Below are 24,347 nucleotides of genomic sequence, written 5' to 3' on the forward strand. Positions count from 1 at the left end.
GTGTTGTTGCTTGCTTTGATTTCACCAGAGATGTCAGAACATTACTAATGGCAGATAACTGCTTACCAAGATCCAAGACCACTTTTTCCACTGTGCCCACTGTTTTTGCAATTTCTCCTTGCTTAGAGCCTATGGAATGCACCTCGTCTTGCAACTTGGAGACCTGAGCTTGCATCTCCATGCTATCCTTCTGTAAAACTGCAAAATCGTCACGAATTGCCAGCATCTCTTGCAGATGTGCATCATCGATAGCCTTGGCTCGCCCCATCTCCTTGATCCGAGGTGTGGGTACCGAATTTTACCTCTGGATCACCAGGAACCCTTCCCAAACCTCGAATCCTGCCGCCGCCGCGATCCACGCCTCCCTAGCACACAGATCAACGCTGGAACATAGAATTTTACCGCTCGAGCAATGTGCTCGAACAACCGTTTCCGCTCGGCTGATCTGTGCCCGAATTCTCGCTGCCGCCAGCACCAACCAACCGCTCCCCGCCACCAACGCCGCCAAAAAAGCCTACCGCCATCGTTGCTCATGAAGAAGGGTGGGAACCACCGATCTAGAAAAAGTTTCCCCATCGGAGCGTGTTTCTGCCGAAGAACTATGGCTCATGATACCATTTGTCAAGACCGATCTAGACCTATACGAATTTAGCAAGCAAATCAAGGGAATTTGGGATAGGGGAGTTCTCAGATCTGGATGTATTTGCTATTGATTTAACTTTGGAGTATCCCGTAAGCCATCGAGGCGAGTTCTGGAAAGAAAGATAGGTCACGCCAGCCACATCCCGGCTGGTTATATAGGCGAAAGTGACCGACAAGGTGAAAAGTAACAGTAACTACTGTATAACGGTACATTTAGTAAATCAACGGCTCTCGACGAAGCGGTAAGGCGAGGAGGCATCTCAGCCGTTGGATAACTGAATCTTATCGACACTTGCAGGTTCAGGCCTGACAGCTGGACGGCGGCGACCCCGACCTCCTCTGCCACATCTTCGTCACTGCCATGCATCCCGTGGCAACCCGCTCTATCGCGCGACGACGATGGCCGATCAACACTGCGACCACTGCATCGCCTACGAACATGAGCACTTGTACCTCTCCCTCCCTCCTCTATGGCATCCTGTTCTTATTCTATTTTATCTCTTGTTGCTGAATTATTCGTGCTATAATCAGATATATGGATATAGTATACTAGAGTTATCCTTAGTATTGAATTGTTCATCTGTTCAATTTCAGCACCTATCAAGCATTATAGTCATCTAATAAACTGAACTATGTGCAGTTGAAATCAGATGAAAAATAATGGGTGAAAGTAACAAATTGGAACAGTTTTCAAACTGATAAGTTCAGATATTCGTGGCACCTATTTACTCTTTTGACTAGTTATAAGTTCTAACCACACCATAAACACTGGAGAGCCATGGCAGGTCTGTACTATGTAGTTTGTTGTGCTCATTCTTCTTGCCAAGTTGTTTTGTACACAAGTTCTGGGAATGCAGGCCCCTGCATTTGTTTAAAATTGTTAAAATGAACTATCCATTATGTTAACGCGAACACCACAATGTTGTGTGTCTAAAAGGCTATCTCCCCTTCATGTGTCGTGGAGGAAGCCGTGGGCTAGATTTTTTGTCTCTTTTGAACATTGAATGAATGTAGGAGATTTTCCTAGTCTTTTATATTAGAAAGTCATACAAAAATTACTAGATTTTTGTCTTCACCTGCTTTACATCAATGTGTTTATTTGTGTCATGTAAATCTGTTCCTTGACCATCCATATTTCTGGATATTTTTGCAGCCAGTAGAATATCTTCAAGTTGCAGAAAAGGCAACAAACTTTATAAAGGAAAAACTCTATGATGCAAGCTCAAAAAGGCTGCTTCATAGTTATGCAATGGCCTAGCAAATGCACCAGGATTTTTAGATGATTATGCCTTTTTAATCAATGGCTTGCTGGATCTATATCAATATGATGGTAAGATAGAGTGGCTTCTGTATGCACTTGTCTACTTAACATTTGTATGCACTACACTTATTTGGATGATTATGCCTTAACATTTGTATGCTAGTGGCTAGGTTTTTGGCTGCGGGGTCGTGTCTGTCGCGGACGCGTCTTCGATGGCTCCTCTCCGTTGTACATCTCGCTCCCTCTCTGCCTCTTGGATGGTGCTCGCGCGCGTTGGGCTGGACGGCGACGACCCCAAACCCCTCTTCCACGTCTCCGGCATGGTGTGCATCTTGTGGCAACCTCCTCTGTTACGCGACGATGTTGTCTGAACTGCATTGCGACCGCTGCATTGCCTACAAACCTATCCGGTGAGCACTGCTACCTCTGCCTCCCTCCCCTGCTTGGTTTGATTTAAATGACAGTGGCAATCAAGTAGATGTAGTTTTAGTTGACTGTTGTTGGTAATCATGACTCTCAAGTGGCAACTATTCTGAGTTATTTTGAGAACCTGTAACATGATCTTGGACCCCAAAAGGATGATTAATGGATAATTCTTTTATGCTAAATGTTGTGTGTGTTTCTTTCTTCTTGTATTGTTAACCGATTCTCATAATCACCAAGTATATGTATCTCCATCTGTTATGTTCAACAGTTATCTCTGTGAAAGATTGATCTTGAAACTGGAAAAGTATGATAAATTATTTTGTTATCATACTTATCTTAGCAAGTCTCATGTTCGCAACATCTCTGACCTCTGTTAGCCATTTTGTACTGAACTTCATGCACTGTTGCCTAACACTTTGTCATTTCTCAGGTTTTAGTTCTGTAGCCGGTGGACGGGATTTTTTTGGCGAATGTAACATTTCTGGCTGATAGGTTGCTATATTAAACTCAAATTTTGTTATCTAAGTCTTTGCATATCAATTGCTATGTTGAATATAATGAATCTATTTGCTTATCTGTTTTGATGCAACCATCTCCTGGTGTTCATGTGTTTTGATTCGGCGTGTACCTTAATAACCATTAACTAATTAGATAAGCCATGTAACAAATTAAATTTGTAGTTCTCCGCATCATGGATATTGTTTGTTAGTGATGCCGTTGTTTTTGACTTATGTACTCCAGAGTGCAAAATCATATCTGCTGTGCATTTTTGTATCTTTCTAGAACCAAACGAGAAGGACAATAGTACCTCTTCTTACTGGCTAAAAAAAGGGACTGTAGTAGCGTTTCAACCACTTCCAGAAGGTTTCTTTATATGTCAAGAAAAGAGAGTTACACTTTATGTGTTACTGGATGTCGTTTTAAGTTCCACAGTAGCATTTTCTCTAACTGTATTGTGGAAACAGTGTTCCTTGTCAGACATATTTCTTTATTGATGCAAAGTGTATATATTAGTGCATTATTTTTAATGTTTGTTCTGATTTCCTAAGTGGTGTCCAAAGTTCTTGTTTGCTATTTCTAGTACTCATGCTGTACTTTGGGATTATTTCCTTTCTCTACCATTTATAATCTGCTTCCTCAATTCCAAATTAGCTGAATTTGACCAAGTTTATAGGAACGTCTATACCATAGAATTAGTTTCATTAGATTCACCGTAAAATATTTTTTTGTAACATAGTGTCCACTTGGCTGTTCTTGATACTGTACTATATTGGTTTACCTATTCCTCATGAGTGACGTTCAAATCACCTGGAAAAAAATGATGGTTCAGATGATAATAACCACTATTGTTGTTGTTGTAATCCACTTTCCATTATGTAATAGAAGCATATTGTTTGTTACAGGTTTCCTTCGGTGAGAGCCGCAAAGGAAGTTTGAGCTATAGAGGTGAAGTTGATGATTAAGAGGGTCTGTACAATATTGTTTATTTGTTGATGTAATCTATTGTAATTGTTATTGAGAGCATGTGAACTGATGTTGGATGTGTTCTGGGGCACATTTTAAAAGGCATTTACTCAGTGAAACAATTGAATAGAAATCTATGAAATGGGCCAAAATATGGTCTATTCAGTGGAAATTAATTACGTTGTGAAAACTTGTTTGATTGTGTAATGTGTCGTGCCATAGCTGTTTGGATGAATATCATGGGTTGGGTTAAAATAAATGGGCAAAACCGCCATACATAATTGGGCCAAAGGCTACTTGAGATGCCACGTAAAATCCATGATGGTGCCATGTAGATGCCACGTCAGGTCCATATTGGTACAATGGCATGTCAATGCATGACGGACTAGTCTGTCACAAAGGACCGGGCCTGGGTGGGCTTGGGACAGATCGGTGACGATCAGGAGCTGTCATGGTGGTACAGTTGTCAAATTATGACGCGATATACATGACGGATTCTAAATCCGTCATGGCCCTCCCTTCATGACGGTTTTGTATTGGTCCATGACAGATTGAACCTGTCATGGATTAACAAGATTCTTGTAGTCGATCTTGAGATGTACCAGTTCCTTATTTTTAGAAGGGTTTACATTGCTTTGTAGGCATTGCATTTAGCTGGAAGAGGGTGCTGGCCAGCGCACCACCTCTCTTGCCCCTTGAGTGGGTGAGTTAATTTGACTATTTCCTCTTGGTCTATTGCAGCAATTGGATGCTTTAAAGGATTTCAATGGAGTTTATTGTAGGTGAGTGCGCGAATAAAGGAAAAGGGTAAATACATTTGTTTCATTTTGTGATCCCACTGATCATGTAGCTATGTACCTACAACGACTACTGTATGTGATGAGTTTTTCTAAGTCGTGTTCCATTTGTTAGGCTTGATACGCATCCTGCCGCGCCGCCGCCACTACTCGCCCTCGCGTCATCTCCTACTCCACGCCCCCTTGGTGCTCATCAGGAGGAGCGCGGCTCGCCGCCGGCCCTCGTGAGAGAGGTCACCGCCCCCGGTCAACTCTGGCCGCCTCCACCACCACCCACTCGCAGGAGCCCCGTCACTCCTCCTGATCCTCCATCGGGTGTTCATTACCGGGACGAGTAGCAGCTCTGCCTGGAGGCGCTGACATTTGCTAGAGGAGCGCCAGACCGTCGTCCCCGACGCTCAACAAGATTTGGAGGTGCAATGCTCGCCTCTAGGCTGCTCGCCTTGCCTCAGGTGCTCTTTCCCGCGTTTCCTTTCTTCACCTCCATGCTCCTTCTCATCCTAGTGATGTACTGCCTGACCACGTTTGTCCTGCTGCAGCGCGCCCGGGATCTGACGGCAAGCCTTCAGTTAGTCGTTGGTCGTCGCTTCTTGTACCTTTTCTACTGTTTATTTAACAGCTAATGCATTGTTACTGGTTGTTGTTCTTACCTGCTAACCTATACCATGAGCATGTCCCACTATTGATTTAATAGCTCATGCATTTGTGGTTTTTGTTCTTGCTTGCTACTATTATGAGCCCGTGAAATGAATGGATACATTGTTGTTCGTTTTCACACTTGCCTGCTATCGTGTGGAAAAAAATGTGTGTTCTTCCGGGTGAATGGGCAGTGAAAATGTCAATTGCTACAACATATGAAGTCGATTCTGTTTAGTTTTGTTTACTCTGTTTACTTATGTTTTAGTTTATTTTTTTATAAATACCGTGTTCTCTAGATTTTACTGCTGCATGTTCTGTTTAGTTTTGTTTACTATATATAAATGTAGGAAGGCTGCACATTCCCTGTTTTACGTTTTCTTAAATAGCTATTGACGAGTAACAACATATAGTTTATATTCGGATCTCGGGATCTGAAACATATAAGTTTGGCCTGCTCCTCTTCATCTTATGCTCTATAGTGAATTTGCACAGATCAGTTATCTTGCGCAACAACAGTCCCTTGCTTTTGGTATAAGTTTCCTCTGGCTATGTTGTACGTTGTATCATTTTAACTTTGCGGATTGCACTGGGAAACACACCTCATGGCTAACCAGTTCTGGTTTGGTTCTAAGCTTAATTATATTTAAAAACATGGCTTACAACCAAGAATCTTTGTGATGGTTTAAAATGGTTAAATACACAATTTTCGTCTTTGTAGGGAAGCTATCTGTTTTTACTTGGCTATTCTGTACTATTTGTTGGCATAGACATCATTTTGGACTTGGCATACTTGATTTGCTGCAAACATATGTTGGTTATTTCTATTTTGTTGTTGTTGTGCATAGTCATTCCATTCTTATAAGTTGAGTTTCTTTTTTCTTTCCTGTGACTCTTTCTATCCATCCATTTATGCACCTCTAGGACACAGACCTTTCGTCACACCAATGCTCCCAAGCCCCTGTGAGTGCATTCCCTTTTTAAGTTTCTCAATAGCATATCCATAGGTTTAGTTTTTAATCACCTTCGAGCAAATGGGAATATCAACAAATTGCTTGAAAGGTTCCGTAGCGTGTGTTCTGCTGAGTTTTTTTGCTTCTTTCTAAATTTGTTCTCTGCATACGATCATCATATGTTTATGCTATTAGACCAAATCAACAACCTTACAGCTTACCCGCGAAACACAAGAGTCGTGTTTTAATAACTAAAATCATCCATATGGTGATATGTTATCACAAAGTGAGCTTAGAATCAATAATCTGTTACCACAAAATGAGTTGGGGGACAAGCGCAGTTATGTATTTTCAGCGAGCTAGAAGCGGAATACAGTTGTTTCAGTTTAAACTACACTCGAGTCCCTGTTCCTAATATCTTTTAACTGATGTGTTGTTTGCCTTACATGACTTGAGCCATGCTACTTTAAACTCAGAGAGAGCAGACGACTGTAGGTCTAGCTTCCAGTTAAAGTAGTATCTACCAGCTATATGTATATGTCACAACACAATGAGTCTTCCAGAAGACTGTAGCCTAGGTTGTTGATCACAATGTCTTGGATGAGGAGATGGATGCTGATCTGAGGTGCTTTCATTTCTATAACCCGTGTGTTTGTTGTTGAATCCACTGGTATTCTTTGTCCTTGAAGCAAAAGAAATTAAACAGCAGTGGAAGAAGAGGAACTGCACTTTCCAAACAAAGGGCCCAAGCTCTAGACTAGGTGCTGGTGGGCGAGGCAGTCTACCCATCTGGTGTGTTTATGTGATGCTTGGTATTCTTATCTGCTGCTCTATGTTGTATGCGCTTCTCTGATGTTCGTTTGGAACTTATTTTCCCAGGGTCACATCATTTTGGTTACAAACAAGCAAAACATTGTGCTTGGTTGTATGGATGCATTGGGAAGGCTCTCTATGGAAGGACTCCGTACTTATTGCACCATGTGGCTTGAAATGTGTGTTATGTGTTTACCATTCCTGTTTTATTGATTTATGCACACGCGTTTGTGCGGCACCAAACTTCCCGTTGTTAAAATTAATTTTGAATGTCTCCTTATCTGTATTATGATTGTATCAGTACATGATATTTGAGTATGGTATGAAGGATAATGCAAAAAAAGGATCATGTGCTGATGATGTCAAAGATGCAATGTTCTGACTAAACATGATCTTTTTGCTCCACATATTTGCATACAACTTGTGATGGTGGCTTTTTTACAAGCTTTTGCATGACACTTTAGGCAACTACTATTGAAAGAGCTTTTTTAGCACATGCCATGGCCATGACAATGGGAGAAAGGGGCTGTTGTCGATGGCCACCATGGTCGGTATGGTACAAAGAGAAAACATGTTGGTTGAATAGGTTCGAATTTCAGCAAATCAGATATAGCTGTATGGAGTTGCGATTTTTTATGATGAAATCTGGGCAAATTAATTATAGCCTTTTATGATGAGATCTCTGTGAAATACTTTGATGCATTTCAATCATATTGGTCTACTCAGCAATGTTTACTTATGTTTGATGCATTGCCTTTTGTGTTGGATTTCGTGCCTGGACTGGGCAACGCGCGCCAAGGCGTGCTTTCTATCTATGCCGATATTGACCACCACTATGTCTCACTCTATCACAATTGAATGTTTTTTCTTCACTTTATTGTTATTATCTTATATGAATGCATATGCTAAACTTGGATTACTACTGACTTAGTATTACCTGCTTGACCAACACGTTGGGACCGGCACCCTCGCGCCAAGGCGCGATCCCGATCTAGTAATTATTCATGCAGGAACAGAGGCCGTGCCTTAGTTCTTTGAACTTTCACCTTTTCGCCAATCAACGATGTATATGAATTATATGTCACAAAAAGTGTATCATTAAATTCATATTCCAAAGATATTTGTAATGGTATTTCTTTCTTCTAATTATAACTTGTATTATGTTCATCAAATTTTCTCGCAAAAAAAATTATGTTCATCAAATTGACGATCTAAGTATACCAATGGGTATTATAAACCAGAAGGGAGGGAGCAAAACTTCCTACTTAAATAGTGAATCTGATAGTTAATTCAAGTAATTAATATTGATGCGATGACAATTACGAAGTTTGCACACAACAAGGAAGGGATATATCATAGCAGATCTCATCAAGATCCAACTATGTTATTCATAAGTACAATAGCAAATAAAGTTCTCTAATACAGTACCTTCCAGCCATGCTAGCAGATATAGCCCTCATCTTAGAGTGGGTCTTGCTGGCAGGGGACCCTAGGATGAGGCTGCACACCATCCCTCGAGCAGACTTGATCCCAACATAGGACCTAAGTATATGGATCTTCGCGTTGGTGATAACTATGGTGTTAGGGTTGACTTCTCCATGGTGCATTTGGTCTTGCCTCCTTTCCACGATAGCGTGCGACAGATGCTCTCCTCGGAGTGTCTTCATATCCTTGATCTCAAATGAATCCACGTGCACCTCATCAATACAAAGAAAGTCGAGAGCATTGGTGATGTCGAATCTCAGGAAGAGCATGCACGAAGTCCGCACACTTCTGAAGGTTGTTTGCTTGTACGTTAACCTGTTTTATATTTACTACTACTTAGCTTTCCTGGTGTTTCTAGTGCTAATGTCTTTAGCTTCTAATTGATTGCATGCTTAGAGTAGCTTTTCTTCTGTTTTGCTCCGCGTCTTCGAAGACATTGCTTGTTTTGAAGACTTCCATAAAAATATCTCATTCACCCCCCTCTGGTCGATAACTAGCACTTTGAGGGTTCCAAATGGAGTGGTGATTCTTTTCTACCCAGTGGTCCCATGTTTCCTCTCTTAAGGGAAATGATAGATTATTTATCCTTGTATAATTGCAGATCATGTGGGGCATGTTAATCACAACTGATATTGCTGATGATTTGTGATAGCTGCTATTGGTTCGTGAGAGCCGTTGGTGCCACTCTAGGGTGATGCTCATTCTCTTCTTTTTTTGGGATCCATCCCAATGCTATCCATCCGTCCTATGATGTTTTCCATCATATGTGCATGTCCGATTCAGATCTAACAGATGAGATGTTGATTTTGAATCCTATATGGTGAGGTAAAATGTTGAAACAGTCTTTCATTATCTTCAACTCATGTTTTAGCTTTGCAAATTGCTTATACGCTGGGTTGTTCAATATTTAATCAATTCTTTTCTTCTTTTGGGGAAAAACAATATGATTTGTAATACAGTGTTAGCTGGAAATTAAACATCTGCGTTCTTGTTGAACTGTGTTGTAGTGACAGCTAGTACCTAACTAAAGTTACTTGTCTCATTTTCAGCAGTACATATTATGGATCGGCGCACTCATATTTGTTTCCAATGAAACTTATTAGGGAGTTGAATCACCCTCATGAATGTTTTGCTCCGATGTAAATCAGTAAATCTCAACATAAAATTGACATAAATCATGTATTCAAACTTGTTTAAATATTTAGCGTTCAAAGAATGCTAGTTCTTGTTTGCAAACTGCACACAAATGATACTTTGTCATACTGGTACATATATTGTCGTGCGCTTCAGTTTTGTAGGTCTCATGCTTGTACAAGTATTGGAATTTGGTGCTAAAATGCGTAATGCTTGTTGTTCAATTGTTTCATGTATGGTGCTTTCATATAGTAGAATTGTTAGTTCTAGTGTTTTCATATAGTGATATTGTGGTACTAAAACTTATAGTGCTTCTACTTCAACTGTTTTAGCTGTGCTTTTCATTTCGTTTTGGGCATAAGTTAGAGTAGCAATGGGTATAACTCTTATTAAGTTGTGGTGCTTAATGTTTTGTTTGTCTTGAACTAGGTGTATAGCTTTATCTAGGTGTCTTCTTTCATGCACTAGTTCTGCACTTTTGTTCAAATTTAAGTACAGGTCATTTTTCATTGTTGCTAATTTTTAAGTTCACATCATCTTGATAAAATGCTCCTTCTTCTCACCAAACAAGAGAGTTACTTTTTAAGGTTTTTTTAATGTATGTTCCATTGCCTTGTGCATTAATGATCAGTTTGTATGCTCCTAAAAGAAATGACCAGGCTGTATGTATCTTCATCTTTGGGACAATTTTGTGGGGCCTACACAATCTGAAAGGTTCATCATTTTGTCAGAGATTGATGGGTTGGTCGGTACATCATTGACTATCATGGATGTGTCTAATATTCAGTTGACGTGTCGTTTCTACATGCGCTTATACAATTATATCTTTCTGTTGCTGAGACTCAAGCGATGCTGCTGGTTTTAGAATTGGATGTGAGAAAGCTAATTAGCATGCAAACTGCAATGGCGCTTTCTTTGTACACTTTAATTTTTATGCCATTCAGGTTGTACTAAAGATTCATAGATGCTTACTTTGGCGTCCTTGCTGATAATGGGTACCAACACTCTCTTATTGAATGGGATCAAGACGCACTGCTGCACTGCATCATGGTGCTGGACACTGCATAACAAGGGCTTGTGTTCTTGACAATAGTAAATCACCAAGCGAAAAAACTAGGAACCTCACCAAACATGAGAGTTGTTGCTCGCTCATGCCACTAATCTGGCTCTATGTTCGTTTTCTCGTTGCTTTCCTGTGTGCCTCACACTACAATATTGCTTCACAAACAAACATTTTCTTCTGAACAATATATTTTGAAAGTTCATGTGTTTTTATCTGTGTGTTCAGAAATTTTTATATTTTTTCATCTGTATTAAAAATTGTTCATGCCTAACTATCTTTCAACAACACGATGATAATTTTCGTATAAGATGAGTACTAATGGAATGTATATGGAACCTAAGTACTAACAATATTTCAAGCAGCGCCTTAGGAACAGTGTGGGATAAATGGTTTTTCTACTTTTTTTGAATCATGGAACACACTTTCAGTACTAGAACATTGTGCAATCCAACAAACTGATTAAATGGAATTTAAAATTTATTTTTTAATCTTATTTTAATCCAAAAACATATTTTAAACACCTTGAACATTGTTTGAATCCAATTTTTTTAAATTTCAAGAACATTGTTTTTTTACTTCAGAACAAAAATGCAATCCTAGAACATTTTTTGCATTCCAGAAACATGTTTTGAATATTACTCCCTCCGTTCCTTGATATAAGGTGTATAGATTTTTGAGAAAAAGTCCGAAATATATGGTGTATTGCATTGCACCACTCGTTTGGATAAATTTTTTTAGGGATTTGATTACATTTCCTTATATCTGGCAAGCTCGCCTATTTTCTCATGTCAATTAGTCAGGTGTAATCTCGTCCAAAACTTGTGAAATTTTCCCTCTATATGTGTTCTTTAATTTCCGTGCCAAAAACTATACACCCTATATTTAGGAACGGAGGGAGTAGAACACAATTTGAATTATAGAGCATATTTTGAAATATTTGATTTTTTTTTGAATTTCAAGAACTTTTTTGAATCCTATAAACATATTTTGAATGCCCTGAACATTCTCAAGAACAATTTTTATTTTACAAAAAAACGGGGATCCTCAAACAAATGTTTTAATTCCTTGAACATATTTTGAATTCAAAAACCATTTTTTTGAATTTTAGAACAAAATTTGAAATGTAGAGCATATTTTGAATTATTTTGAATATTTTATTATATGGAAGAACATTATTTAAATCCTAGAAAGTTATTTTGGACGCCTTGAACATTTTTAATTTAAAGAACATTTTTTGATTTTAGAACAAATGAAAGCCTACAACATATTTCAAATTCCAAAAACTTATTTAAAATTTATAATTTGGATTACAGAACACAATTCTAATTATTTTGAACAAATTTTGAGTCCTAGTACATATTTCAAATGCTTTGAATAGTTTTTGTATCCACAAACAGTTTTTGTATTTTAGAACCAAATTTGAATAGTAGAGCATTCTTTGAATGGCTTGAACATGTTTTGAATTGGAAGAACATTTCCTGAATTCCAAAAACATTTTCTGAATTTTAGAATAAAATTTGAATTCTAGAACATATTTTTGAACGCCTCCCACATATTTTCAAACATTGAATAACTAAAACATTTCTAGAATCCTATAACATATTTTTGAAAGTAGAACAAAATTTGAATTGTAGAGCATATTTTGAATGCCTTGAACATATATTGAATGAATTGATCATATTTTGAATTACAAGAACAATTTTTAAAGGTTAGAACAAAACTGGAATGCTTGAATATATTTTGAACGCCTTGAACATTTTTTTGAATTCCAATAATATGTTTGGATTTTTAGAGAAAATTTTGAATGCTTGAACATATTATTGAGTGCAATGAACATATTTTTGAATTGCAAGAACATGTTTTGAATCCGAGAACATTTTTCGAATTTTAGAACAAAATTGGAATGCTAGAACATATTTTTGAGTGCCCTGAACATATATTTGAATTCCAAGGACATTTTGAATCCATGAACAACTTTAGAATGTTAGAACAAAATTTGAATCTTGGATTTTCTATGAAATTTTTTGAACAAAATTTGAATCGTAGAATATTTTTCGAAATTGAAATTTTTTTTAGGTTTAAAACTATTTTGTTGACTTGGAAATAGAAACATAGACAATTTTGAGTTTAATACTTTCAAACTTTCTTCAATCTTTCTCAAAACTGTTTGTTGCCCCAATAGAAGGTTTTTCTCGTGCTTGAAATTGTTGCCTGAGAAACAGGAACCAGGAGAAAAGTTATTGAAATGCTACGTGAGAAACAACGAACAAAAACCAACAACAGACATGAATGAACTAGGAAAACGTAATATAAAGTGGAAGAAACAGATTCAGACCAAGTAGCATGCCAATTGGTCATTGCGTGCGAAAGCACACCAATTTGAGTAAGAATGCGAAACGACACCAATTTGGTGACTGTATGCGTTGTGGATGGTGAGGAATGGCACGAGAGAGGGAAAGCAAATTGCGGAAGCATATGGGATAATGATGTCCATTGTGAGCCACATGGAGGAATGGCAAGCTATACGTAGAAGGAAGGCCAAGGTGACACAGCCGTGGGTGGTTCAAAAGTGGTGGCCCCAGAACCTAGTAGGCTTAAAGGATAAACAGTTCAATATTATAGTGACGTGACTTGCAAAGAGTACCCATACTCAAACTAAAGGAACTACCCTGGAGATTCATCGGATTATGCCCTAGTCTTCCAGGGCGCCCCTTATGGCCTGGGCGACACACGTGCTATGATGGGTGGGCGAAAGGGTTGAGATCTTGTGAGGGTGATCTAACTCCAGAAACCCATCCTCAGTTTGGATTGCAGGCTGCAACTCGGCTGCATGAAGAAGTAATCGCCTCTCAGCCGTAGGTTCATGTCCGTTTGGCCACGTTTAGAGAGGAGGGAAATTTATTATGCAAGAGTTGCCACAATGAAGAATCGTCATCTTAACTGGTATTGCAGCTCCCCAAAGCTTCTTAGCATGACCAATGCTAGGACTAGGGTTCCTACCGTCTCTACTCCTTAGGTTATAGGGCAGAACCGCGGAGGTTGGGGGCGAGGGCGCGCGCTCCGTCGCGTCGGCGCCGTCGCGAGGGAAGAGGAGGGCGGCGGCGGTTAGGGCTGGCGGCGGCTAGGGTTCCGGCTCCTCTGGGAGCAGAGGAGCCGGGCAATAGGGATAGAAAATATCTTTATTGCTTAATTCCGAAAAGAGTCTTACAGCCTATACTTATAACCTAGATAACTTGCATAATAATTAACCTAAGATAACTTGTGGGCCAAGCCCCTAACTACTGCCCGGTGGGCCTCCTCCGGTTATAAGCTAAACCGGTCATAACATCTCTCCCCGCCTGCGCAAACAGCTCGTCCTCGAGCTAAAAGTCTGGATAGTGTTGGCGGAAGTCGTCACGCTGCTCCCAAGTAGCCTCCTCCTCCGGAAGGCCCGCCCACTGGATCAGAACGAACCACACCCCGCGACGGAGCTGCGCCCGCAACACCTTCTCTGGCTCCGGAAGAAGACGTCCGTCGGCAGTCGGAGGAAGCGCAGGTGGAGCGGTCGGTGGCTCTCCACGAAAAGGCTTGAGCAGCCCCACATGGAAAATGTCGTGGATGCGAGCACCGGCCGGAAGCTGAAGGCGATAGGCCACCTGCCCAATGCGCTCCAAGACGGCGAAGGGCCCGGCGTAGTGAGGGCCGAGCTTGCGCTTCACGCGCTGGTCGAGTGACTGCGTAGAGCGGTGGAGAAGACGCAGCCACACCCAATCACCCACCGCGAACTCTGCCTCGCGATGGTTGCCGTCGTAGTAATGCTTGGCCAGCTGCTAGGCCTGGAGGAGACGCTGACAGACCTCAGCGAGCATCTCATCACGGGTGCGAATAAGCTCTCCGGCGGCCTCCGTCCGCGCCGTCGCCGGGTCCACCGGCAAGATAGGCGGAGGCGGCCGACCGTAGACCACCTCAAATGGTGTAGCACGCAGGGCGGAGTGATAGGAGGTGTTGTAGCAGTACTCCGCCCACGCGAGCCAATCCACCCAAGCCCGAGGGCGATCACCTGTAACACAGCGCAAATACATGGCAATCACCTTGTTAACCACCTCGGATTGGCCATCCGTCTGTGGGTGGAAGGCCGTGCTTAGGCGGAGCTTGACGCCCGCCATCCTGAAGAGGTCACGCCAAACATGGTCTGTGAGCACCGGGTCCCGATCACTGACGATCGAAGAGGGGAACCCGTGAAGACGAATGATACCCTCGAAGAAGGCACGGGCCACGGATGCGGCAGTATATGGATGCCCCAGCGTGATGAAGTGGGCATACTTGGAGAAGCGGTCGACCACAGTGAGAATGACTGATTTGCCGCCCACCTTGGGAAGGCCCTCGATGAAGTCCATGGAGATATCTGCCCAGACCTGAGATGGCACGTCCAAAGGCTGAAGCAGACCAGCCGGCTGTAATGTCTCCGTCTTGTTGCGCTGGCATGTCATGCAAGATCGCACCCAGTCACGGACTAAGGCACGATCGCCAGGAATGTAGAAGTCGGCGCATAGACGATGGAGGGTTTTCTGCACACCCTCATGACCAGTCGAGTGGGCCAGCAACAGGACCTGGTGACGAAGATCATCATGTGCCGGAACAAAAATGCGGCGCCCATGGAGGAGCAGGCCGTCCGTGAAGCGCCAAGGCTCCTCCAGGTCGCCGGTAGCCAGCTGCTGCCGAAGGAGGACCGCGTCGGCAGCGGTCGCCGTCGCCCGGCGAATCTCGGCGAAGAGGCCGAAGGTGGGCCCGGAGCGGATGCACAGCGCCGTCCCCTCGGCGGCGCCGACGGTGGAGTCGAGGTCGGCGTCGCGGCGCGACAAGGCGTCGGCCACAGTATTAAGACGACCCGGGCGGTACTCGACGGAGAAGTTGAAGCCAAAGAGCTTGCTAATCCACTGGTGCTGCGACACGGTCAAGAGCCTCTGGTCCAGCAAGAACTTGAGACTGTAGTGGTCCGTGTGAATCTGGAAAGACCGGCCCCACAGATAGGGCCGCCAATGGCGCACGGCCTGCACCAAGCCAATGAGCTCCCGCCCGTACGCCGCGAGCTTAAGATGGCGCGGAGCGAAGGGCCGGCTGAAGAAGGCGAGAGGACCATCACCCTAATGAAGCACGGCGCCGAACCCCGCACCCGAGGCGTCACAGTCCACCACGAAGGGGCGGTCAAAATTCGGCATCTGAAGAACGGGCCCCGTCGTGAGGGCCCCCTTGAGGGCCTCGAATGCTGCTGTCGCCTCCTCGTCCCAGGCGAAGGCGTCGTGGTGCAACAACCGCGTGAGTGGCGACGCAATGAGGCCGAACTCCCGAATGAACTTTCGGTAGTATCCGGCGAGGCCGAGAAAACCGCGAAGAGCCCGCGGTGAGTGCAGCGTCGGCCAGGCTGCAACGGCCGCCACCTTGTCGGCGTCCATAGCCACCCCGTCGGCCGAGATGACATGGCCGAGGTAGGCGACGGAAGGCGTCCCGAACGAGCACTTTGAGCGCTTAAGATGAAGATGGTGCGCCCGAAGCTCGTTGAAGACGATGGCGACGTGCTGGAGGTGCTCTGCCCAAGAGGCGCTGTAGATCAGAATATCATCAAAGAAAACGAGCACAAACCGACGTAAGTAGGGCTGGAGGACGTCATTCATCAGGGCCTGGAAGGTCGCCGGGGCGTTGGTGAGGCCGAAGGGCATCACCAAGAACTCGAAGTGGCCATGGTGAGTCCCAAACGCCGTCTTGGCGATGTCATCTGGGTGCATGCGCACCTGGTGGTACCCCGACCGGAGATCGAGCTTGGTGAAGAAGCGCGCCCCGTGTAGCTCATCCAGGAGCTCATCAACCACCGGAATAGGGAACTTGTCCTTAAGCGTAACAGCATTAAGGGCATGGCAGTCGATGCAGAAACGCCACGTGCCGTCCGACTTGCGGACAAGAAGCACTGGCGCGGTAAACGGCGAGGTGGAGATCCGGATGATGCCTGCCGCGAGCATGAGCGCACACTGCCGCTCCAACTCATCCTTCTGCAGCTGCGGGTAACGGTAAGGACGCACCGCCACCGGTGCGGAGCCTGGCAAGAGATGTATACGGTGATCATATGTGCAGGTGGGCGGAAGACCCTGTGGCTCAGTGAAGAGGTCGCCGTGTTGCTGCAGAAGGTTCTCCAAGAGCGGATGCTCGACCTCAGAGGTGGCCGCGGCCAGCTGAAGCTGAGGTGGTACGGGCGTGGCGCCCCCAATGCCGTCCCACCGAATGCGGCGGCCCAGGCGCCAGAAGGTCATCGTCAGCGCGTCGAAGTCCCAAAGAATGGGACCGAGTGTCCGCAGGAAGTCGACACCAAGGATGAAGTCGAAGCAGCCCAAGTCGAAGCCCTCACAGGTGATGGAGAAGTGTTCCCCGCCGATGGTGATGGGTACGTCCCGTGCGAGGCCATGGCACCGGAGGCGATCGCCGTTGGCCACCGTAACCCGAAGTTGCTCCCCGCCCGTCGGCTGAAGCGCTAAGCGACGCATGGTAGCCGCGGGTAGGAAGTTATGGGTGGAGCCTGTATCCACCAAGGCCACCAAGAGCACGCCGTGGATCGTCACCGGCAAGAGCATGGTCCGCTCGTCACGGATCCCGGCCAGCGCGTGGAGAGAGACCACGAGGGCCGTCGCCGGGGCAGCCGCGGGTGCGCCCTCAGCCGCCGCTGGGGGTGGTAGTGCCGCGGCCTCATCGGCCAAAGCGTCCTCCTCGGTGAAATCGACCGTCTCCAAGTAGAAGAGGCGTGGGCACACATGGGTCGGCGTATAGGGCTCGTCACAGTTAAAGCAGAGGCCCTGGCGCTGCCGCTCCATCTGCTCCACCGGAGAAAGACGCCGAAAGGGGCGCGTCGTGGCCGAGGTAGTGGGTGCCGGTGTGGCCAGGGGCGGCCGGCCTGGTGCAGGTGGCGGGCGGCTGGTCTGCCGGCCTCCTCGGGCCGGGGTAGCCGGCAGCATGGCCTAGGCGCGAGCCTCGAAGGCCCAGGCGTAATACATGGCCGTCTGGAGATCCTGAGGGCCGCGAAGCTCCACGTCGACGCGAATGTGATCCGGAAGGCCACCAACAAAGAGGTCGGCGCGCTGCTGCGCCGTCACGCCCGATGCATGGCACGCCAAGGCCTGGAAGCGGTCGGCGAAGTCCTGCACCGTAGAGGTGAAGGGAAGGCGGCCGAGCTCCGACAGGCGGCTCCCGCGAACCGGGGGCCCAAAGCGGAGGAGGTAGAGCTCGTGGAAGCGCTCCCAAGTAGGCATGGCACCCTCGTCCTGCTCGAGAGCATAGTACCACGTCTGTGCCGTGCCGCGGAGGTGATAAGAGGCAAGCCAGGTCCGCTCCGAAGCGAGTGTGCGCTGCCCGCGGAAGAACTGGTCGCACTGGTTGAGCCAGTTGAGGGGGTCCTCCTGAAGGAAATATGCCCTAGAGGCAATAATAAAGTATTATTTATTTCCTTGTATCATGATAAATGTTTATTATTCATGCTAGAATTGTATTAACCGGAAACATAATACATGTGTGAATATATAGACAAACAGAGTGTCACTAGTATGCCTCTACTTGACTAGCTCGTTAATCAAAGATGGTTATGTTTACTAGCCATAGACATAAGTTGTCATTTGATTAACGAGATCACCTCATTAGGAAAATGACGTGATTGACTTGACCCATTCCGTTAGCTTAGCACTCGATCGTTTAGTATGTTGCTATTGCTTTCTTCATGACTTATACATGTTTCTATGACTATGAGATTATGCAACTCCCGTTTACCGGAGGAACACTTTGTGTGCTACCAAACGTCACAACGTAAATGGGTGATTATAAAGGTGCTCTACAGGTGTCTTCAAAGGTACTTGTTGGGTTGGCGTATTTCGAGATTAGGATTTGTCACTCCAATTGTCGGAGAGGTATCTCTGGGCCCACTCGGTAATGCACATCACTATAAGCCTTGCAAGCATTGTGACTAATGAGTTAGTTGCGGGATGATGTATTACGGAACAAGTAAAGAGACTTGCCGATAACGAGATTGAACTAGGTATCGAGATACCGACGATCAAATCTCGGGCAAGTAACATACCGGTGACAAAGGGAACAACGTATGTTGTTATGCGGTCTGACCGATAAAGATCTTCGTAGAATATGTGGGAGCCAATATGGGCATCCAGGTCCCGCTATTGGTTATTGACCGGAGACGTGTCTCGGTCATGTCTACATAGTTCTCGAACCCGTAGGGTCCGCACGCTTAACGTTACGATGACAGTTTTATTGAGTTTTGATGTACCGAAGGAGTTCGGAGTCCCGGATGAGATCGGGGATATGACGAGAAGTCTCAAAATGGTCGAGACGTAAAGATCGATATATTGGACGACTATATTCGGACTTCGGAAAGGTTCCGAGTGATTCGGGTATTTTTCAGAGTACCGGAGAGTTACGGGATTTGTATTGGGCCTTAATGGGCCATACGGGAAAGGAGAGAAAGGCCTCAAAAGGTGGCCGCACCCCTCCCCATGGTCTGGTCCGAATTGGACTAGGGAAGGGGGGCGCACCCTTCCTTCTTTCTCCTTCCCCCTTCCCTTCTCCTACTCCCACAAGGAAAGGAGGAGTCCTACTCCCGGTGGGAGTAGGACTCCCCCCTATGGCGCGCCTCTCCCCTTGGCCGGCTGCCTCCCCCTTGCTCCTTTATATACGGGGGCAGGGGGCACCCCAGAGACACAACAATTGATCCTTGAGATCTCTTAGCCGTGTGCGGTGCCCCCTTCCACCATATTACACCTCGATAATACCGTTGCGGAGCTTAGGCGAAGCCCTGCGTCGGTGGAACATCATCATCGTCACCACGCCGTCGTGCTGACGAAACTCTGCCTCAACACTCGGCTGGATCGGAGTTCGAGGGACGTCATCGAGCTGAACGTGTGTAGAACTCGGAGGTGCCGTACGTTCGGTACTTGATCGGTCGGATCGTGAAGACGTACGACTACATCAACCGCGTTGTGACAACGCTTCCCCTGTCGGTCTACGAGGGTACGTGGACAACACTCTCCCCTCTCGTTGCTATGCATCACCATGATCTTGCGTGTGCGTAGGAATATTTTTGAAATTACTACGTTCCCCAACAGTGGCATCAGAGCCTGGTTTTGTGCGTTGATGCTATGCACGAGTAGAACACAAGTGAGTTGTGGGCGATATAAGTCATACTGCTTACCAGCATGTCATACTTTGGTTCAGCGGTATTGTGACATGATTTTGAAAGAGTTCAAAATAGATCAGCAAAGAAGGAGTTCTTGGCTGTGTTACAAGGTGTGAGTATTGAGTGAGACTCAAGACCTGACCACAGCAGAAGATAGAGAAAGGACGAAGGTCGTCCCCTATGCTTTAGACGTAGGCTCTATAGTATGCTATGCTGTGTACCGCACATGTAGTGTGCCTTGCCATGAGTTGGTCAAGAGGGTACAATGGTGATCCGGGAAAGGATCTCATGACAGCGGTCGAACTTATCCTTAGTACCTAGTGGATTAAGGAATTTTCTCGATTATGGAGGTGGAAAGGAGTTCGTCGTAAAGGGTTACGTCGATGCGAACTGTGACACTAATCCGGATGACTCTGAGTAGTAAACCGGATTCGTATAGTAGAGCAATTATTTAAAATGGCTCCAAATAGCGCGTGGTAGCATCCACAAAGATGACATAGATATTCGTAAAGCACACAATTCTGAAAGGTTCAGACCCGTTGACTAATAACCTCTCTCACAAGCATAACATGACCAAACCAGAACACATTGAGTGATAATCACATAGTGATGTGAACTAGATTGTTGACTCTAGTAAACTCTTTAGATGTTGGTCACATGGTGATGTGACCAGTGAGTGTTAATCACATGGTGATGTGAACTAGATTATTGACTCTAGTGCAAGTGGGAGACTATTGGAAATATGCCCTAGAGGCAATAATAAATGGTTATTATTATATTTCTTTGTTCATGGTAATTGTCTATTATTCATGCTATAATTGTATTGTCCGGAAATCGTAATACATGTGTGAATACATAGACCACAACCTGTCCCTAGTAAGCCTCTAGTTGACTAGCTCGTTGATCAACAGATAGTCATGGTTTCCTGACTATGGACATTGGATGTCATTGATAACGGGATCACATCATTAGGAGAATGATGTGATGGACAAGACCCAATCCTAAGCATAGCATAAAAGATCGTGTAGTTTCGTTTGCTAGAGCTTTTCCAGTGTCAAGTATCTTTTCCTTAGACCATGAGATCGTGCAACTCCCGGATACCGTAAGAGTGCTTTGGGTGTGCCAAACATCACAACGTAACTGGGTGACTATAAAGGTGCACTACGGGTATCTCCGAAAGTGTCTGTTGGGTTGGCATGGATCGAGACTGGGATTTGTCACTCCGTGTGACGGAGAGGTATCTCTGGGCCCACTCGGTAATGCATCATCATAATGAGCTCAATGTGACTAAGGCGTTAGTCACGGGATCATGCATTGCGGTACGAGTAAAGAGACTTGCCGGTAACGAGATTGAACAAGGTATTGGGATACCGACGATCGAATCTCGGGCAAGTAACATACCGATTGACAAAGGGAATTGCATACGGGATTGACTGAATCCTCGACATCGTGGTTCATCCGATGAGATCATCGTGGAACATGTGGGAGCCAACATGGGTATCCAGATCCCGCTGTTAGTTATTGACCGGAGAGGCGTCTCGGTCATGTCTGCATGTCTCCCGAACCCGTAGGGTCTACACACTTAAGGTCCGGTGACGCTAGGGTTGTAGAGATATATGTATGCGGAAACCCGAAAGTTGTTCGGAGTCTCGGATGAGATCCCGGACATCACGAGAGGTTCCGGAATGGTCCGGAGGTGAAGAATTATATATAGGAAGTCAAGTTTCGGCCACCGGGAAAGTTTCGGGGGTTACCGGTATTGTACCGGGACCACCGGAAGGGTCCCAGGGGTCCACCGGGTGGGGCCACCTACCCCGGAGGGCCCCGTGGGCTGAAAGTGGAAGGGAACCAGCCCTTAGTGGGCTGGGGCGCCCCCCTTGGGCCTCCCCCCATGCGCCTAGGGTTGGGAACCCTAGGGGGGAGCTTCCCCCTTGCCTTGGGGGGCAAGGCACCCCTTCCCCCCCACTTGGCCGCCGCCCCCCTTGGAGATCTGATCTCCCAAGGGCTGGCGCCCCCCCAGGGGTCCTATAAATAGTGGGGGGGGGAGGGAGGGCAGCAACCTACAGCCTTTGGGCGCCTCCCTCCTCCCCTGCAACACCTCTCTCTCTCTCTCGCAGAAGCTTGGTGAAGCCCTGCCGGAGACCCGCTACATCCACCACCACGCCGTCGTGCTGCTGGATCTCCATCAACCTCTCCTTCCCCCTTGCTGGATCAAGAAGGAGGAGACGTCGCTGCACCGTACGTGTGTTGAACGCGGAGGTGCCGTCCGTTCGGCACTCGGTCATCGGTGATTTGGATCACGGCGAGTACGACTCCGTCATCCACGTTCATTGGAACGCTTCCGCTCGCGATCTACAAGGGTATGTAGATGCACTCCTTTCCCCTCGTTGCTAGTAGACTCCATAGATGCATCTTGGTGAGCGTAGGAAAATTTTAAATTATGCTACGATTCCCAACAATGCACGAGTAGAACACAAGTGAGTTGTGGGCGATATAAGTCATACTGCTTACCAGCATGTCATACTTTGGTTCAGCGGTATTGTGAGATGAAGCGGCCCGGACCGGCATTACGCGTACGCTTACGCGAGACTGGTTTCACCGTTGCGAGCACTCGTTGCTTAAAGGTGACCGGCGAGTGTCTGTCTCTCTCACTTTAGTTGAACCGAGTGTGGCTACGCCCGGTCCTTGCGAAGGTTAAAACAGCACCAACTTGACAAACTATCATTGTGGTTTTGATGCGTAGGTAAGAACGGTTCTTGCTAAGCCCGTAGCAGCCACGTAAAATATGCAACAACAAAGTAGAGGACGTCTAACTTGTTTTTGCAGGGCATGTTGTGATGTGATATGGTCAAGACATGATGTGATATAATGTGTTGTATGAGATGATCATGTTTTGTAACCGAGTTATCGGCAACTGGCAGGAGCCATATGGTTGTCGCTTTATTGTATGAGATGCAATCGCCATGTAATAGTTTTACTTTATCACTAAGCGGTAGCGATAGTCGTAAAAGCAATAAGTTGGCGAGACGACAACGATGCTACGATGGAGATGAAGGTGTCGCGCCGGTGACGATGGTGATCATGACGGTGCTTCGGAGATGGAGATCACAAGCACGGTGCTTCGGAGATGGAGATCACAAGCACAAGATGATGATGGCCATATCATATCACTTATATTGATTGCATGTGATGTTAATCCTTTATGCATCTTATCTTGCTTTGTTTGACGGTAGCATCATAAGATGATCCTTCACTAAATTATCAAAGTATAAGTGTTCTCCCTGAGTATGCACCGTTGCGAAAGTTCTTCGTGCTGAGACACCACGTGATGATCGGGTGTGATAGGCTCTACGTTCAAATACAACGGGTGCAAAACAGTTGCACACGCGGAATACTCAGGTTAAACTTGACGAGCCTAGCATATAACAGATATGGCCTCGGAACACGGAGACCGAAAGGTCGAGCATGAATCATATAGTAGATATGATCAACATAGTGATGTTCACCATTGAAACTACTCCATCTCACGTGATGATCGGACATGGTTTAGTTGATATGGATCACGTGATCACTTGGAGGATTAGAGGGATGTCTATCTAAGTGGGAGTTCTTAAGTAATATGATTAATTGAACTTGAATTTATCATGAACTTAGTACCTGATAGTATTTTGCTTGTCTATGTTAATTGTAGATAGATGGCCCGTGCTGTTGATCCGTTGAATTTTAATGCGTTTCTTGAGAAAGCAAAGTTGAAAGATGTTAGTAGCAAAGATGCGGATTGGATCAGTGATCTGAGGATTATCCTCATTGCTGCACAGTAAAATTATGTCCTTGATGCACCGCTAGGTGACAGACCTATTGCAGGAGCAGATGCAGACGTTATGAACGTTTGGCTAGCTCAATATGATGACTACTTGATAGTTTAGTGCACCATGCTTAACGGCTTAGAATCGGGACTTCAAAGACGTTTTGAACGTCATGGACCATATGAGATGTTCCAGGAGTTGAAGTTAATTTTGCAAGCAAATACCCGAGTTGAGAGATATGAAGTCTCCAACAAGTTCTATAGCTAAAAGATGGAGGAGAATCGCTCAACTAGTGAGCATGTGCTCAGATTGTCTGGGTACTACAATCGCTTGAATCAAGTGGGAGTTAATCTTCCAGATAAAATAGTGATTGACAGAATTCTCTAGTCACCATCACCAAGTTAGTAGAACTTCGTGATGAACTAAAATATGCAAGGGATGACGAAAGTAATTCCCGAGCTCTTCGTGATGCTGAAATCGACGAAGGTAGAAATCAAGAAAAACATCAAGTGTTGATGGTTAACAAGACCACTAGTTTCAAGAAAAGGGCAAAGGGATAGAAGGGGAACTTCAAGAAGAACGGCAAGCAAGTTGCTGCTCAAGTGAAGAAGCCTAAGTCTGGTCCTAAGCCTGAGACTAAGTGCTTCTACTGCAAAGGGACTGGTCAC

At 45.2% G+C, this 24,347-nt stretch overlaps 1 pseudogene; it reads right to left on the reverse strand.

Annotated features, from left to right (window-relative positions):
- Positions 1-298: 298 nt before the first annotated feature.
- Positions 299-24,347, reverse strand: part of LOC123097095 (RNA-binding protein pno1-like) — a 64,538-nt pseudogene continuing 40,489 nt past the window's right edge.

Source organism: Triticum aestivum, chromosome 4D (genome assembly GCF_018294505.1).
Source record: "Triticum aestivum cultivar Chinese Spring chromosome 4D, IWGSC CS RefSeq v2.1, whole genome shotgun sequence".
Taxonomy (NCBI): Eukaryota; Viridiplantae; Streptophyta; class Magnoliopsida; order Poales; family Poaceae; genus Triticum; species Triticum aestivum.